The sequence below is a fragment of the Malaclemys terrapin genome, chromosome 3, assembly GCF_027887155.1.
Source record: "Malaclemys terrapin pileata isolate rMalTer1 chromosome 3, rMalTer1.hap1, whole genome shotgun sequence".
NCBI lineage: Eukaryota > Metazoa > Chordata > Testudines > Emydidae > Malaclemys > Malaclemys terrapin.
The window spans coordinates 203,230,307-203,247,356 of NC_071507.1; the positions used below are offsets into that span (position 1 = coordinate 203,230,307).

Here is a 17,050-nt window from a genome sequence, read left to right on the forward strand (position 1 = left end):
ACCAGTGTGCGTTGACCCACACCCTGCAGCCAGGGGCCTGCTGCTCATTAGTGAATGGACCTGACCCTGCGGACCCGTACTCACGGGAGTGATGCTCATTCATGAGAATAGCCCCACCGAGGCCTGCACGGTTATTCCAAGACAGCTTTTAAGTGGGAAGACCACTGAGTGTGTTCTTCTCGTCCCTTCACCCTCTTGTCCTGTCCACCAGCTGCAGCCGCTCTCCAGCAGGCACAGGCCAAGCGAAGGATCAGCAGCAACTCCCTGGTATTTCCACACGTCGGCCAGGCCTTTCTGCACAGCGCGTGGGCTCTCGCTGGATCTCTTCAGGCAGATTCCTCCCGCTGCCCTTCTCTCGCTGCTCCACCCTCGGTTCTCACTTCCTTCCTTTGCTCCATCGCTGGGCTCCCTTGTTCTTGCTAGTCATCCCCTCGGCCTGTCGCACAATCCTGTCCTTTCCTGTGAGTCCCTCTGCCCGGTTCAAACTGCAAAGAACCCCCAGCCTCCAATGTTCCTCCCCGTCTCTTAAAGGGGCTGTGACAGGGTGCTGGGAATCGGCAACTGAACCAGCACTCTGGGGGCTAGTCCGGGATCCTGTCTTTATCTGTGCGGATGGAGAACCTTAAGGGGCAGTTGGTGTAAAGGTTCGGCAGGCTCAGAGATGGGGGAGACATTACAGCGGCTGGCCAAACAACAGAAGGAAACACAGACCTGGCAGACCTTCCAGTCGTCCCACCGCTTGGAGAGACAGTCCTTGCTCACCCGGCAGGCTGAGCAACAAACACGCCTGCAAGAATTGATAAGGGAGCAAACCCAGGTGCATCAAGAGCTGCTACACAGCATGATGAGTCCACGGCAGGGATCGGCAGTCAGCCTCAGGGGATATGCCTTGGCAAAAGGGGCCGCACAGATGACCCATTTGTGGTCACGTTTGAGAGAGTGGCTGTGGGGGCAGGATGGCATAAGGGCAGCTGGGCCCTATGGCTAGTGTGCTGTTTAACAGGGTAAGATCATGTGGCCTATGTGGCTCTCAGGGATGAGCAAGCAAGGGACTATGAAATGGTTCAGGTGGCCATCTTAGACTGGGTGGGCCCTTTGATGGAAAAATACCAGCAAAAACTTGGAGCCGCAAGATGGACTGGGGGATTATGGCCCTGGGCATTTGCTCCAAAGCTGCCAGACTGGGCCACTCGTCGGCTGAGGCCAGACGCCCAAGGCATGGCCGATATTATGCACACTGTCATTTTGGAACAATTCCTGCAGAGAATACCCGGGTATGGGTGAGGCAGCATCTATCCATTACCCTAGAGGGGCAGCTAAAGGAAAAGAGGAGTTTGTGGAGATGTTCCCAGAGGGGGTTAGCCGTTTAAGGGTTTGGATTCAGGAAGGAAGACCAGCGCACGAGTAAAGCTTGAATGTATACATGGGGATAAGAACCTCTGCCCTATGGTACAGGTGCCCCGAGAAGTTCAGGAGAAGTTTAAATGGAAGTGGGTTGGGGTAGTGGCAGGGCTGGCCTCAGGGAATATGATGCCCTGGGTGAATTTGTTTTTTGGTGCCCCTGGTGCCTGCAGGCCCCCCATCACCCCTGCACCCCACGGGCTCCCCCCCATTGCCCCTGACCACCATGGGCTCCCTGGGCTCCCCACCCCATCTCCCCTGGCATCCACGGTGTAACCGGAGTCCCAGGGGAGCCAACTGAGGTCACTCAATTAGGATGAACTGCAAAGAATGGGGCAGGCAATCCCCAAAGCTGGTGGATATTCCAATGCTTAGATTTACCAAACCAGCACCAAACAGCTTCTATAACACCTCACTGGTTACCCAGAAGCCAACAACCCAGTTCCCTTAAAGTAACCCACCCTCAGGCTCCACCTAGGCACCCAAGTCAAATATGACGAGGATTACTGAAAATCTTACTCATCATATAAAAGAGTTCTACCAATCCCAAAGGATTGGACACATTACCTCCCAGGAGTACTTGTGGCACCTTAGAGACTAACAAATTTATTAGAGCATAAGCTTTCGTGGACTACAGCCCTATGCTTATGCACGAAAGCTTATGCTCTAATAAATTTGTAAGTCTCTAAGGTGCCACAAGTACTCCTGTTCTTTTTGCGGATACAGACTAACACGGCTGCTACTCTGAAACCTGTCATTACCTCCCAGGTTAATGAATATTCCAAATCTTACTCAAATACACATTTACAGCCAATTCTTATTAACTAAACTAAAATGTATTAAAAATGAAAAGAGAGAGTTGGTTAAAAGATCAGCACACGTATAGACATGAGTACAATTCTTGAGATTCAGATTCATAGCAGAGATGGTGAGCTTTGTAGATGCAAAGAGTTATTTTAGAAATAGTTCATAGGTTATAGTCCAATGTTTATATTCAGGGTGGTCCAGTCAGGACTGGGATTCAGTCCTTATGGCTTAGGCTTCCCCGGCATGAAACCTCAAGCAGATCTGAGATATAAAGGATTGGGACCCAAACATCTTTGTACGGTTTCAGGCCTTCTTGTGACAGCTTGGAGTCCTTCAGCGAACAATAGGCAATCATGGGGACTTTTGAAGTAGATCCATTTCCTAAGCATGACCGGTAATTATCTACACAGATTAACATAAGGCAATTGCCCGTTTTCCCACTGTCCGCAGATGGTTTGCTATATATTTCAGAGAGAGATGAATACAGCGATAGCCTATGTTTACAGTTCATCTCAATGTTAAGATGTCCTTTTGATCTCTGAATGAACAGAATACAGCACAGACAGGGGCTGTTTGATTACATTGTTAACCTTTCACAATATAGATGTAAATACACAAAACCACAAACATTATCTACCAAAATGTCTTTAAGGGTTGAATTTGAGTCATTTATCCTGCAGGATGCTTAACTTCCTAGTCATGCATCACACACGGGCTCCTCACTCATCGCCGGCGGGAAGGGCAGCATAGGGGGGAGTTTCTGAGCCAGGGGAGCTCCTGCCCCTGACTACCATGCCCGCAGGAAGTGGGGAACACAGGGGCTGTCTCTCTGGCTCTGCAGACACACACCCTGCTGCCTGCCTCTCCCCGCCAGGCTGGCAGCTCTGGGTGGATCACCTGCCCCCTACCCAGAGGTTCCAGCCCTGGGCTCCCTGCACTCACCCCCACTCCGGCAGCCCAGGCCCGCCAGCTTGCAGCACTCGGATGGTGACCCCCCCGACCACGGCGCCCTGGGCAGTCACCCATGTCATCCACCCCTAAGGTCGGCTCTGGGTAGTGGATGGGTTGCCCCACCCCCTCTTGTTAGAATCAGACTGGAATTCCTTCCCATTAGGGAAGCAAAGAGGTGTCCGGAAACCTCAGAGGGAAGGAATGAAACCCACAGGGAAGGGAAAAGAGCTGTTAAACTTCGAAGGGCTGGGAGACGTAGACAAGAGAACGCAAAGTAAAGGGAGGACCCCGAGGAACGAAGGGGGAAGAGAAAAAAGACAAGGAAATAGTCTCATGGGATAAAAATAACCTGAGCTCGTTAACAGCAGTCGAGAAGTTATCGGAGCTCCTATCTCTGGAAAACCGGGGGGGGAGGGGGAATCCCAAGAGCAGTTGGAGAGTTGGGGTCACCAGGAGGAGGAGGGGCACCAGCAAAGCAAAGCAAAGAGGGTGAGAATGAGGAGTGTGGAACCCCAGGGTGCCCGGGTGTGAGGACCTGTGTGGGTGGAGAATGGACGGACCCTACAAAGGGATCCTAGCTGGCTGAAGTTGAGTTGTGGGTCCAGCAGCGTGGAGATAGAAACACCTGGGCGGGAGGTGGGTGGCAGAGTGCTGCAACTCTGCAGCTGAACCAGTGCTCGGATCACTGTTTAACCAGGCAGACCCTCCCCAGGGGCCTGGTCCGGGAGAGGGGTTCCTGATGACCAGGTCAGATGGGGGCTGGGTAGCTACCCAGCTAATTAGTCCATTGACAAGGAGGCTGGACAAAAGGGCAGAGGCAGGAAGTGTGAGGGGAGAAGCGGAAGAGAGAGACAGGCCAGTGAGGCCTGAGACAAGGGAATGCTCTGGAAGGAGACACCTTTGCTGCCCTCCCCTTTGGAGGAGGGGTAGTAAAGCTGAAAGATCGTGCACATGCACTAGTATGTAGGTGGTGGAGTGACACACTAAATAAATGGCACGTGGCCTCTATGCAAGAGAAGGTCTCTGGGCGGGTCTGGGCAAGGCAAAGAGAATGGAGCAAAGGATGCCCCATCACAGGGCCAAAATCTCCTTCTTGGTCTTCGGACAGCAATAGGGGGGAAAAGAACACGTCACCATACGGACTCCAGTCGTCTCTTCGAGGTGCCCCTAGTGGTCCCCCGAAGCAATGCAGCTGCCATCCTGGCATCCACGCCCGCCATCTCCCCAGAACACTGTGGTGGAGTCGCTGTCATGCTTCAGGCCAGTCACATTCACGCCTTTTCTGCACAGCTTTGCGCAAGTGGAGTTCTGTTCCTCGGAACGCTCACAGGAAGCACATGTCCAGCCCACACACTAAGAAAAAGGGCCTCGTTGTGAAGAAATTGCTCATAACGTATTAGGTGGCTGACTCGAATCTCTGGGTTTTTTAGTCGACGGATCTAGCCCTGTCTTTCTCTTTTATCATCACAGCGTGCTTTTTATGAATTCATTATTATGTACATGACAGGATTACCGAGAGGTCCCATTGTACTGGGTCCCAGACACACACATGACCAAAGACAGGCAATCTAACTACACAAGCCAGGCAAAGGAAGTATTATTATCCATCGTTTACAGATGGGAAACTGAGGCACAGAGCGAGCAAGTCACTTATTTGATTCCATGCTGGGGGCAAGGGGCAGGGGGAGACCTGGCAGTTGCAAATGTGCTCTCTAGGCATTTGACAAAAGTACAGTGGAGCAAAATCCAGAGCTAGACACTGGACGTGTCAATTTGATTTGAAAGCAAACAAACAAAACCAAGCCAACTATCCAGTCTCTGCTGAAATGTGGTCTCTGATTACCAGAGTAACAGCTCAGGATGAGAACCTGCAGAAAGCAGCTAATCCTTATTAGCACAGGGTGGCCGGAGCAGCATCTTCTCAGCCCCTATCACCGATTCAGGGGGAGCTCTCAGTCCTAGGTGAGATTTTGTTTAAAGACATCAGGGTGACGATCCCTTAAAGCGCTACAGAGGAATATGTTACAAAGGATACAGGAAGGACATTGAGGGACTGAGAAATCTAAGAGAAGGGCCAGAGATGTTTTATACTGACCACAAATGAATAGCGCCATTGAGGAAGTTGTCAAAGGCAAGTGAAAGTGACCATGCTGATGCACAGGAAAAAAAATTGTCCCCTGGAGCAAAACAGGCATAGATTTGCTAACGTTGACTGGGGAAAAAATGATGTACTTGTTCTAAACCATTATTCTCATTTCCCCTAGAGAGCCTTATTAGCAGACACTACAGCCAAACAGGTGATTGTGCATGTCAGATCTATTTTTGCTAGATGTTGTGTCCCTGACAAAGTGATGGCTGACGATGGGCTGCAGTGTAGCGGGCATGTGTTTAAGCAGCTTGCCGTGAAGTTTGGGTTTCCACGTCGCCGCAAGTCGCCACTGTCCCCAGACCCATGGGCTGGTGGAAAACGGTGTTAAAATAAGAAAGTGGCTACAGGAAACGGCTCCAGCGTCAGACCGATCTGTACTCAGCCGTGTTAAAGTACAGGGCGGCACCATTGAAATGTGGTTTGTCACCTTTAGATACTTTGTTTAATAGAAAACTTGAGAATGACGATGCCTGTAATGCGGGAAGCTGATGGTCAGAGGAATTGTGCAGACATAGACAGAGACAGACAATACAATTTGGGGTCCCGGGACCTGCCACCACTCCATGAGCGTGACGCAGTGTGTGTCGGCCAGGAATCAATGGTCGCAAACAACAGTGGGGTCACAAGAGTCAGATGCGGTGGACACGCCCTGAGAATATTGAGACTACAAATAATAATAATGAAGGCAGAGAGATTTTTTTGGTTCTATGCAAAGTTCGGTTTGTTCCTCTTTCCACACGGAGCAGCTGGTCTCTGATAAGCCAGGGATGACTGGCCTTGCCTGCTCTCGTCAGAATGCACCGGCCCATGGAGTCACTGTTATCGCAGGAGAAGCCGCTAGATGGCCTAGGAGCAGAGCCAGCAGTGAAAATGGACAGGGCCAGTCTTAGGGAAAATGGTGCTCTGAGCAAACTTGCAGTTTGGTGCCCCTGGCCTCTGCTATCTCCCCAGACTCCCTCTCCCCCCCGCCCCCCGATCGCCTAGGCCCCTGTTGCCTCTCTGGGCTCCCCACTCGTCTTCCCTGGCCCCCGATGACTCCCCTCCCCCATTATCCTAACCTCCCTTTTGCAGCCTTGCCCCCCCAGGCCCACCCTGCTCCTTGCCTCTTGACCATGGTGCCTCCCCAACCCTGGCGCCCTGGGTGGTCGCCCACCCATAAGGCTGGCCCTGAAAACAGGTCCCTGTCCTACAAACACTTATGGCTCCGCTCTGCAGTTGGATCCACTAGCCACCAGGGTTGTGTCTGGCCCTGGGCACAGAGGCAGCAAGTCTAAGCCACACACTTGCATTGTAGTATTTAATGAGATAAAGAAGAGAAGAAACAGTGGGGAGATACATAGTTGCTCCTTTTTGTTTAGGGGCAGGGTGTGTGCCTGCAGACCACACAGAGCTGGGGGGAGCGTCTCTGCAGGATGGGTCAGAATTATATAGAAATTGGGTGTGGCAGGTACTGAGCATGCTCGTTAGCTGGTTGAAAATACCTGAATGATTTCCATTGTGGGCAAGGAGCCTGGCAGGACATACCCAGTGTCACCCTCTGAACGTGGAACCAAGGGGAGCTCAAGGGGAATGGGGAGGAGTGAATAAACAGGAGTGGGAGCCAGAGTGGTCTGGAAAACTCAGCAGTGGAGCAGTGGCTGTGTTCCAGGGACTCTGCCAGTCTGTTGGATCTAGACTGGGGCAGGCTCCCTCGCCCCACCGGAGAAGAAGAGGGCTAGAACTGCTGCAGGCTTACCCTGAGGTGGGTAAGTCTGCCCAGAGAAGACACCTGGAGCAGTGGCTCTTAACTGTTCCAGACAACTGTACCCCTTTTCAGGACTCTGATTTGTCTTGCGAACCTCAAGTTCAAATGCAAAATATAATTACGTGCACTCCCACACACACACTCCCCTAAGTCAGTGGTTCTCAACAAGGGGGTACACGTAACCTCAAGTTGCGCCTCACTTAAAAAGTCAGGCTTTGGCTTCTGCCCGACTCGGGCTTCAGGTTTTTTGGCCTGGGCCCCAGCGAGTCTAACGCTGGCCCTGGCAACCCCATCAAAATAAACTAGTGACCCACTTTGGGGTCGCGACCCACTGGTTGAGAAGCGCTGAAAATATAGAGCAGTATAAACAAGTCATTGTATGAAATTTTAGTTTGTACTGACTTCGCTAGTGCTTTTATGTAGCCTGTTGTAAAACTAGGGAAATATCTGGATGAGTTGATTTACCCCCGGAAGACCTCTATATACCCCCCAGGGGTACATGTACCCCCTTGTTGAGAACCACTGACTTAGGGGAGTGTGTGTGGGAGTGCACGTAATTATATTTTGCATTTGAACTTGATAGTAAGAAGCACTAAAACTTGGGAACCCCCGAAACTGTTTAAAAACTTGTTATTGACAATACTGACAATTGTTTCACGGGTTAAAGGTAAACAAATGCGTGCCCATTTATCGGTCTAGACATAGGCACAGCTTTATGGAACGCTTTTCCCTTTAGAAATGTTGTCACTACGTCTCTCAGAGATTTAACTCTGTGTAATGTCTATAAACACAGCTAAATCCTGAAAAGACGACCCTCTGATCTGGGCCACAGCGGAGAGGGAAGCTGTGACACAGGAAAGGGCAAGGAGACATTTTGCCTAAGCGCGCAGGGCTTTCCCCAAGCCAGTTACGGAAACACTGGGCCAAGCCGTACGAGTTTGCAGGATTGGGTTTGGTACAGTGAGTTATGCAGAATGTGGAGCGTAGCTCATTATCAGTAATTCAGGATTGTCAACCCAGAACATTCACAAATCGTGAGACTGGCCTAAAAAAGGTGTGTTTTATGTTAAATAACTAACATTGGGGCTTTTTTTTCTCTGCCTCCTGGCTTTGAGCCCTCAGGGTGTGCTTCTCAATCTTTCCCCTGCAGCAGTGAGGGCGAGAAGCGTACTTAAAAGACAGTTGAGCGCTCAGACGATCTCATGACTCCAGCAGCTGGGTCTTTAGGAGACTCACTAAAGATCCTGAGACTTGCTCTAGAGCTGGCAACCCTGAGCAGCAGTGTGACAGTAGCACTTGGAGAACACTCCAGCAGCGAGCAGGACCCCACACCCCTAGTGAGAGACCCTCCCAGCCCAAAGAGCTTACCACCTAAATAGACAAGACGGGGGATGGGAAATAGAGGCACCGAGAGGGGAAAGTGGCTTGCTCGAGGTCACTCAGCTGGTCAGAGGCCAAGCCAGGAACAGAATCTAGGTGTCCTGGCTCTCAGGCCATATAAATATATATATATATATTTTTTTTACTAGTGTTACTAATAGTTTTTTTTTTTTAATAAGATAAGCACAGCACTTGGTGCTCCTGGGGGAACAGACAAACCCAGACACACATTAGCGCCACCTGGAGGCCAGTGGCACCTTAGTGCCTTTGTTTGACTTGCATCGGTCGACAGTGTGGGCGTGATTGGGCAAAGCACGTGTCAAAAGTGGGTGCGATTGGGCCGCAGTTTGTGCCGTCTCCGTGCTGGGGTTCACGATGGCACAAGGTGCGGCTGAGGACGCCGCAGGCCTTCCTTGTCCATTGTTTTAACGTCATCCCCTGAGTCCAGAGCCACTCGCTACATTTGTGACCCCCAGCGCCCCGGGCTCTCAAACCCGCCAGCCCTCCCAGGCCGCCCCAGGTTTGTGGATGGGCCGGACGGAGCCGGCCCTGGGCACTGCACAAAGGTCATGGGGCCACAGCGGACGGGGGGCAGTTGATGATCTGATGGGGTCAGCGTGGCCCCAACCCCTGCCAGGCCACAATCCTCTTTGCTCCTGTGGCCACCTGCTGCACGGGCTGTGGGGGACCCGATGTCCTGGTTTTATAGGGACAGTCCGGATATTTGGGGATATACAGGTGCCTATTACCCCTCACCCCGTCCCGATTTGTCACACTTGCTGTCTAGTCACCGTAGCTGTCACACCGGATTGAACCAGAGCCTGGCACTCAAACAGCTGTGGCACCAGCTGGCGCAGACTGGTCCCTGCAGCGGGCCAGCCACTAGGTGGCGCAGCGCCCCCCCCCACCTGCTGACTTGGCCCCGGGCCGCCCCCCACCGCGCAGCGTGCGCACAGATCCACACGGGGGCAGCACCAACGTGCCTGAACCTCCCCGGGGCTGCGGAGCCGGCTCCAGACACGCTCCGGCTCTGCCGCTGCACGGACACCCCCGGCCGGCCGGACACGCGTGTGCTGCGGCCGAGACCCCTTTCGGAGCGGGGTCAACAGCTGCTCCCTCCTGCCTGCCCAGCGCGGGCTCGGCACGGGGCGCCGCTCCTTCGGAGTAAGTTGGTGTGGCCGGGGGGTCTGTCCTGCACGGTGGGGCTTGAAGCCAGGGCTCTGGCGTGGGGGGTGAGGGGCTATTACACCCTTCCCCTGGCCTGGCTGGGAGCTGCTCCCAGCGAGGGGGAGGATGGTGTGGATGGCGAGTGGTTTGGAGACACCAAGTCAGCCCCTCTCCCGAGGGCAGGGCTGGAGGGCTACGCGAAGGGGCTACCAGACCCTGTCCGGTCTAAGTCCCAAGCCCCCTGAGGCTCATCAGACGCTGCTGTCCTCTGTGCGGAGGTGCCCAGGTCTCTGGTGTAGCAAGTGGCTGGTTCCCCCATCTTAGCCGTCCAGCAGGGATGGAGCCGGGCGGGCAGGCATTGGGCAGTTCTGGGCGTGGGTGCGGCGTGGGGGGAAGTTGGCACTGGCGGGACTGAGGCCGGCTGCCCGGGCTTGGCCAGATCTGTGGGAGGGGGCACGAGGCGGGGGTGGTCTGCCTAGGGGAGCATGGCTGCGGGCAGGCTGTAGGCTGGCATCATAGAATCTCAGGGTTGGAAGGGACCTCAGGAGGTATCTAGTCCAACCCCCTGCTCAATCCCCAACTAAATCATCCTGTCTGATGGTCTGTCTTCCGCCTCAAACCGCCTCGTGCGGCCGGGGAGTTTGGCCAGGCGAGTGGTCCCCCACGAAGCCAATCCCTTCTTGCAGGAACCTTGGTCAGAGTCCCTGGCTGCTGATCTTCTCCCGCAGCAGAGTGAGGGCGGGCGCTGGAGAAATGGCTCGTAGGCTCCACGCGCCGGGGGCCAGAGCAGGTTTGGGCTGAGATGGAGAGACAAAGATGGCTCTGAGTCCCCCCCTGCTCCAATTCCACAGTGCTCTGCCCTGCAGGCTGGAATACGCTGGGCACTGCCACGATCCCCAGTCTGTGCCCTGGACCTCCCTGATTGCTCCCCTTGGTAGGAAGGTCCCACTCCCCCGTGGCTGACCTGGCAAGGTGTACGGCTCCTATGGTACCATAACGGCCACTCTGCTATTATTACGCTTGCAGTGAGGTCCTGCCAGCCCAAAAGCAGTGCAGGGAGCGGTACATGAGCACCCTGTAAGGATACGGGTGTATCACAGAACTGTTGCCTTGTGGTGGGACAGGCAGCATGGCCCGGAGGGGGAGAACTGGGAGCGTTGGCCCTGCGCCTGACTCACTCTGGCACTAGGCAAGTCACTTAATGGTTTTGTGCCTCAGTTTCCCCCTCTCTGAAAGAGCTCCTCCCCTCCCCCTTGTGATGTGTGGTTGAAAAGCGCTTGGGGTGATGACCAAGGGGTTGGACAGTTTGCACCATCAAGGCACTCTGCAAACGGTGCCAATGCTGGGAGGGTGCATCCTCTGCGGAGGTGAGTGTAGTTGGCCCTGTCCAGGGGCGGGGAAAGGCGTGAGATCCACCAGTCTCAGGGCTAGTGGCTGCTAAACCGGCCCTGATCACGGTGTAGCCAAGGCACCTGTGCTGGTTCATTGCACCCCCCCCCCACCCACTGGGACTATCGTGTCGTCAGCAAGCTCGTTTCCGGACAGTTGTGCGCTTTGTCTTAGCGGCTTTAACGGCAGGGCGCATCTGCTGCGGAGTCTCTGACACGCCCCGGCCACCACCTAAGCCGCGAGGAATGGGATTCAGGCCCTTCTGCTGCAGAAACACAGCTCCACAGGCACCTGTCCCCCACGCCTTGCCAAAGTGTCTCATTTAAATAGGGCCCTAAGTGGTGGGTCAGTCTTTGGCCCCTTAATCTACCCCCCTCCCCAATCCCAGAGGCAGGACGATATCGTCTCTCTCCATCCCCAGTGTGCCCACTCCACCTTCCTCCTCTCCCTAGCCTGCTTGCTGGGCTCCAGCCTGTGGGCTCCCCATGGCGCCGGACAGAGTTTTCCCCGGGGGTGCTAGCTGGCTTCCTAAATCTTCTAGGGCACCCTGTGGTCTTCCCAAGAGAGGGGAACTCTGATTTCAGCGTGGGGGGGTGGCACCATGGCTGAAGGTAGATCCAGCTGTGGGGCTGGGCAGGAGCCCAGGGTGGACGGAGTGGGGACGGGGTGCGGACCACCTGGCATTGTTGTGTAAGGATGTGGGGTGCAGGGCAGGGGGGAACAGCCTCTCTCCCCACCAGCCGCTTACCTGGCTCGGCAAGCTTGTGGTGCCACCTCGGGGTTGGGGTCCAGGTGCCTAGGCCAGCATCTATCCATCCGTCCGTCCGTCCCTCCTGCACGCATCACCATGGTACCGGAGCGTGCCTTGCTCTCTAGCGCCCCCTCTGGCCGGAGCTCAGCGTGATGTGCTGGCAGATATGCTCCAGGCAGAGGGGGCGCTAGAGAGCAATACACGCCCAGATACCATGGCAATGGGGGCAGAGCCGGTGTGCATCCAGGATGCAGAGTCAAAGGTGGCAGTGTGTGGGAGGGGCAGGAGATGGTGCTTGGGGTCCTGGGGGGACTGTAATGAGGGGCAGTGGAGTGGACGATAACCATACATTGGGGAAGGCGGATAGCGGGGAGATGTAGGAATGGCCAGTGGGGGTGTTTCCCAGAGCCCTGGGCCTCTCTCATTGCTATAGCCAGACTGGAGAGCTGTATGCAACTAGGGTGACCAGATCACAACAGTGAAATATCGGGACACATTGGGGTGCTGTCAGCCCCGCCCACAGTCCAACCCCGCTCCTCCCAGGCTCCGCTCCCACTCTGCCCCAGGTCCTGCCCCCTCCCCGCTCGGCTCCCCACCCCCCCCGCCACCGTGCCCTTCCTCAGTCCCCCACCCACCGCTCGCCTCCTCACTCCTGCCTGCCTCTTCACCCCCCCCAGCCCGCCGCTGGTTCGCCACTTGTCTTTTCACCCCCCCCCGTGCTACAGCGCCAACTTCCCCTCTGCCCGGTGGGTGCTCGCCCGCCCCCCCTCTTCCTGCCCCTGCCCTTGCCCTGCCCCATTCCACCCCCTTCCCCCAAGTCCCCACCCCTGCCCTGCTTCTTCTCCGCCTCCTACCCTGAGCGCGCTGCGTCCCCGCTCCTCCCCCTCCCTCCCGGAAAGTCCAAAGCGCCTCCAAACAGCTGTTAGGCGGCGGGAAGTGCTGGGAAGGGGAGAAGGAGGCGAGGAGGGGGGAGCTTGGCTGCCGGTGGGTGCAGAGCACCCACTAATTTTTCCCCATGGGTGCTCCAGCCCCGGATCACCTATGGAGTTGGCGCCTCCCCCCCGCTCTCCTCTTTACCTGAATATGGGGACAAATGGCACCCCGAGCGTACATCGATCGGGACACGGGACAAAGGATTAAGTATTGGGACAGGCCCGATTTTATCGGGCTATCTGGTCACCCTATATGCAACTGAGGTGCCAAGCATCCTGTTGTGGTACATGCAGTATCTTGTGTGAAACCTGGGGTGGATTTTTCAAGGCTTTCTCTTCTCCTGTCCCGGGAGAATTTGCAAGATTTTGAATTTTTTTCCTGGCCCAAATTGGGACAAAAATCAAAATCTCAAAAATTTTCATAAACTGAGAAAAAAAATCCATTTGGGTCAGTGGAAATGTTCTGTTTTGATCATTTCAAAATGGTTCCTTTCATTTTTGTCCTTTTCTCTCTCTCTTTTTTTTTAATCTTTTTTTTAGTCTAAATTTACTAAAATTTTGAACCAAAAAGTAATTTCAACTTGAAAAGCCAAAACTCTCTGAGCTGAAAACATTGAAATGGGACATTTGGACAATTTCAGAGAGATTTTTTCACAAATGTTTTGTGTGGGGAGATGGGTTGAAACTGACCCACTTTCACAAACAGCTTCAGTTCTGACGAACCCACATTATTTTTTGCCAGAAAAGAGCAGTCAAAAAATTCCCAACTAGGTGTACTCCTGCGTTCGAAGCCGGCTCTGCCGCGGACCTAGCTTTGAACCCTTGGGCAAGTTGCTTCACCTGCCCGTGCCTCAGTTTCCCTATTGGCAAAATAGGGCTGATGATGCTTGCCCCCCTTCGTAGAGCGAGTGGAAGATCTGTAGATGAGAAGCGTAGTTATTTATTAAAAAGCAGCGATGCCTAGCGGTTGCAAAAGGCTGGCGCCCCGTTGTGCTGGGCGCTGTATAAACGCATAGTAAAGCTTATGAAGTGCCAGCACATTGGACAATAACAGATCAAAGGCTGAAAGTGACTTTGGGTATATACAATAGCTGCAGTGTGATAGCGAGCTCGGTTATGCCTTTGCACCCTCCGGGTATACAGCGCGGGAGCAAAAAGCCAGTGCCAACACAGGCCGAAGAAAGGTGGCTGGATCTCTGGTGACTTCCTGAATGCGATCGTTGCTTGTACCCACTGTTAACAAATGTGGCTAACAGGTTGCAACATGCATGATTGCATCCCCTGGGCTGTTGAAAGCTTCACCCAGAGGTGGAAGGGCAGGATGGTTTTGTAGTTAAAGAGCTGGCTTGACTGTGCTGAAGTAGGGATTCAATTCCTCGACCTGCCCCATGCCCTCTCTGCACTGCCTGTAAAATGGTAATCCCGTAGCTGTATAGATTGTTAGTTCTTTGGGGCAGGTGCTGTCTCTTGTCATATGCTTGCGCAGCACCTACCACTGGGTACTACAGAATCAGTCTTTCTTTTGCCTCTTATTTAATACTGAGGACTAGCTAGAGACTGATTCTATAGCCAGTGGTGAGGGCAGTCCCTGGGGGCACTGGAGACTCACATTTGAGCCCAGATCCCATGTGAATGTCGTGGCCTCCTGGCTATTTTCTTCTTGCCCAGAAATTCACCCTGGACCTGAGACACCTTCCCAGGGAAAGTCTTGTGGCCAGCGACAGGTTTTTATGACAATGACAAATAGTCATTTTCTGTCCAATCATTCCAGACGGCCTGTGCATTTCCCAGGGGCTGTGGGGTTAGCTCTGGGGTCTGGCCACCTTCCAGCTAAGGAATGGTCTGTCTCCCCAACTGGCCCCCATTTTCAGCTGGATGCAAAGTCCTTCAGCATTTACTTGACCAAAACTGTTGTGTAGCGTTGCTGGCTGTTGTGAAGTAGCTGCTGCATCCCACCCCAGAGGAGGTGACTGAAGAGATCCCTATATACACCCATTACCTTCTTCACGGGGAGGGGCTGTGAGTAATGGAGAGCAGCCCAGAGGCTGCTCTCAGTTACGTAGAGGGATTGGCCTGGTGCAGAGCTGGCCCGAGATCAGGGAAGCACATCGGTGGCTATAGCAGTGGTTCTCAACCTTTCCAGATGACTGTGCCCCTTTCAGGAGTCTGATTTGTCTTGTGTCCCCCCAAGTTTCACCTCACTTAGAAACGACTTGCTTACAAAATCAGACATAAAAATACAGACGTGTCACAGCACACGGTTACTGACAAATTGCGGACTTTCTCCTTTTTACCGTATCATTATCAAATAAATCAATTGGAATATAAATATTGTACTTACATTGCAGTGTATAGTGTGTGGAGCAGTATAAACAAGTCATTGTCTGTATGCAATTTTAGTTTGTACTGACTTCGCTCGTGCTTTCTGTGTCGCCTGTTGTAAAACCAGGCAAATATCTAGATGAGTTGACGTGTCCCCTGGAAAACCTCTGTGTACCCCCAGGGTTGAGAACCGCTGACCTAAAGTGCAGCTGAGGATCCGGGCCTGGCTCTCCATGGGTCCGGCTGGGGATCAGACCCCCGCACCCGAGTTCTGAGTAAGATGGAGGTGGGTTGCCGTGTTTGTGGAGCCCTTTCCCGGAGAGGGTCTGCTCGCTATCTCGCCCGGCACGCTAGTTGCGACGGCTGCTGTCAGGGAGGCGTCGGCTTGAGGATTCATGTCACCGGCGCCCGCCCCGAGCCTGTCCAGGAAGTGCGCCGCTGGGGTGTGGTTTCAGTAGTAAGAATGATGCCCTTCCCCTTAGCACAAATTCCCCTGCGGGCCAGATCCTGCAAGTTCCTCGGTCCTGTTCTTGCCTGGCGAGCCAGAGACCTGCACAGAGGAGGAGCAAAGGATCCCACCGCAGGTCCCCGGTCTCCGGCACCAGCTACCCCCTGGCGTAGGTGAGTCCCTCAGGCTCTTGGCAGGTGGCAGGGTGCTGCAGGCAGAGCTGTCAGCCTCCTGGGAGGAACAGGGCAGGCTCTGCACCCGAGGGACCTGCCGGGGCTGGCAGAAGATGCAGGCGGGGAGAGAGGGAGGGCGGTGCTCGGAGGAATGCAAGGCAGCCCAGACCAGGAAGTGAGTGCACTGAGGGTGTGTAACTGCCAGGGTGTTTTCTCTGGGCCTCGGGGGAAGGAAGATCCCATTTTCCATACCTCCGTCCTTACCCCCGTGCCCCAGCTTTGGGGTGCAGTCACGGGGCTGGGAGGAGGGGGGGGCCTGCGGACCTACGGCTTTTTCGCTCGCACCCTGGGAGCCTCGAATGTGGGTGAAAAGGTAGGAGAGAGCTGAGGTTGTTACCTTCAGGCGGGGGGGGCGGGGGGAAATAGCCAGGGCCTGGGTGCTGAAGGTGTCCTGTTGTGTAGCGCCCGCGGGAGCACTCTGGCTTGTGTGGGGGTGACGACTGGCCCCCTGATCGTTGTAGGAATCGCTTTGACTGAGGCCGGGCGCCTGGCCCCGCTAGCGTGAACGTGCCAGGCTAGGACGTGCTCCTGTGGACACACGCGTGTGTTCTGGCTCCGTGCTAAATCTTCCCCCGCTCTGGTGCGAGGCCGCTGCAGCTTGTCAGCTGGGATTGAACCCTGAGGAGTACAATGCCAGGCTCCAGGCTGGATCCCCCGTGTGATGGCAGGTACCTCCCCGCGCCACCGGTATGCCGATAGCTGTGTCAATATTTGCCGTGGCTGGGCCAAATCCGTCCCCGGCGTAACTGTACTGGGGGAGCGTGGCTCCCTGTGTTTACAAGTGGGAATGCCCCAGAGTGAGGCAGAGACCGGCCCGGCCGTACGGCCCCCGGGCCAGGAGAGCCGGGGACGCTGGCATGCTCCGAGGGGACAGCATTTAGGGCATGTGTCTCGTGATGGCTGATGCCAAGAGCACCATGTGTCCGAGACGAGCTGGGGCCTAGCCCTGGATTGGGTGTTGGGTTTCTGCCTATGGATATCCCGGTTCCAGCCTGCCACAGGCAAGGAGAGACGCCCTCCTAAACGAGCCCAGCCACTGGCTGGATGACTCGCTGGCCAAGTCCGTCCCCGTGGCTGGCCACCAGCCGGCAAACACACCGCGCTACACGGTCCCAGTGGCCTGTGGAGGCTGCCCCCGGGGAGAGACCTGCCTTGGAGGGGTGTCTGCGGGACTCTTGTCTGGAACGGGATCTTAGAGGACACGGCGTGAAAGCTTAGTCAGAGAGGGGTCCCGGTTGCCATGTGAAGGTTGTGAGCACCAAGGAGGGGATGGGCTGAGCAGGGCTGGAAGCAAAGGGAGAGCGCAGGCCGGGTATCCTCCCTGCGAGAGCGATGGGGAGGAGGGTCTGCCAGGGGAAGGGGTGGATGCTTGGGCC

At 54.8% G+C, this 17,050-nt stretch overlaps 1 protein-coding gene across 2 annotated transcripts in view; it reads left to right on the forward strand.

Annotated features, from left to right (window-relative positions):
* Positions 1–9,512: 9,512 nt before the first annotated feature.
* The window catches only part of PTK2B (protein tyrosine kinase 2 beta), a 109,335-nt gene continuing 101,797 nt past the window's right edge, over positions 9,513–17,050 (forward strand). Inside the window, exon 1 of one of the 2 annotated variants that reach the window (XM_054022726.1) lies at positions 9,513–9,596. The gene's annotated coding sequence lies outside the window, so the exon portion shown is untranslated. Of the gene's footprint in view, positions 9,597–15,814; positions 15,988–17,050 lie in introns of those variants that run through there. The other variant, XM_054022725.1, reaches the window with a different exon arrangement.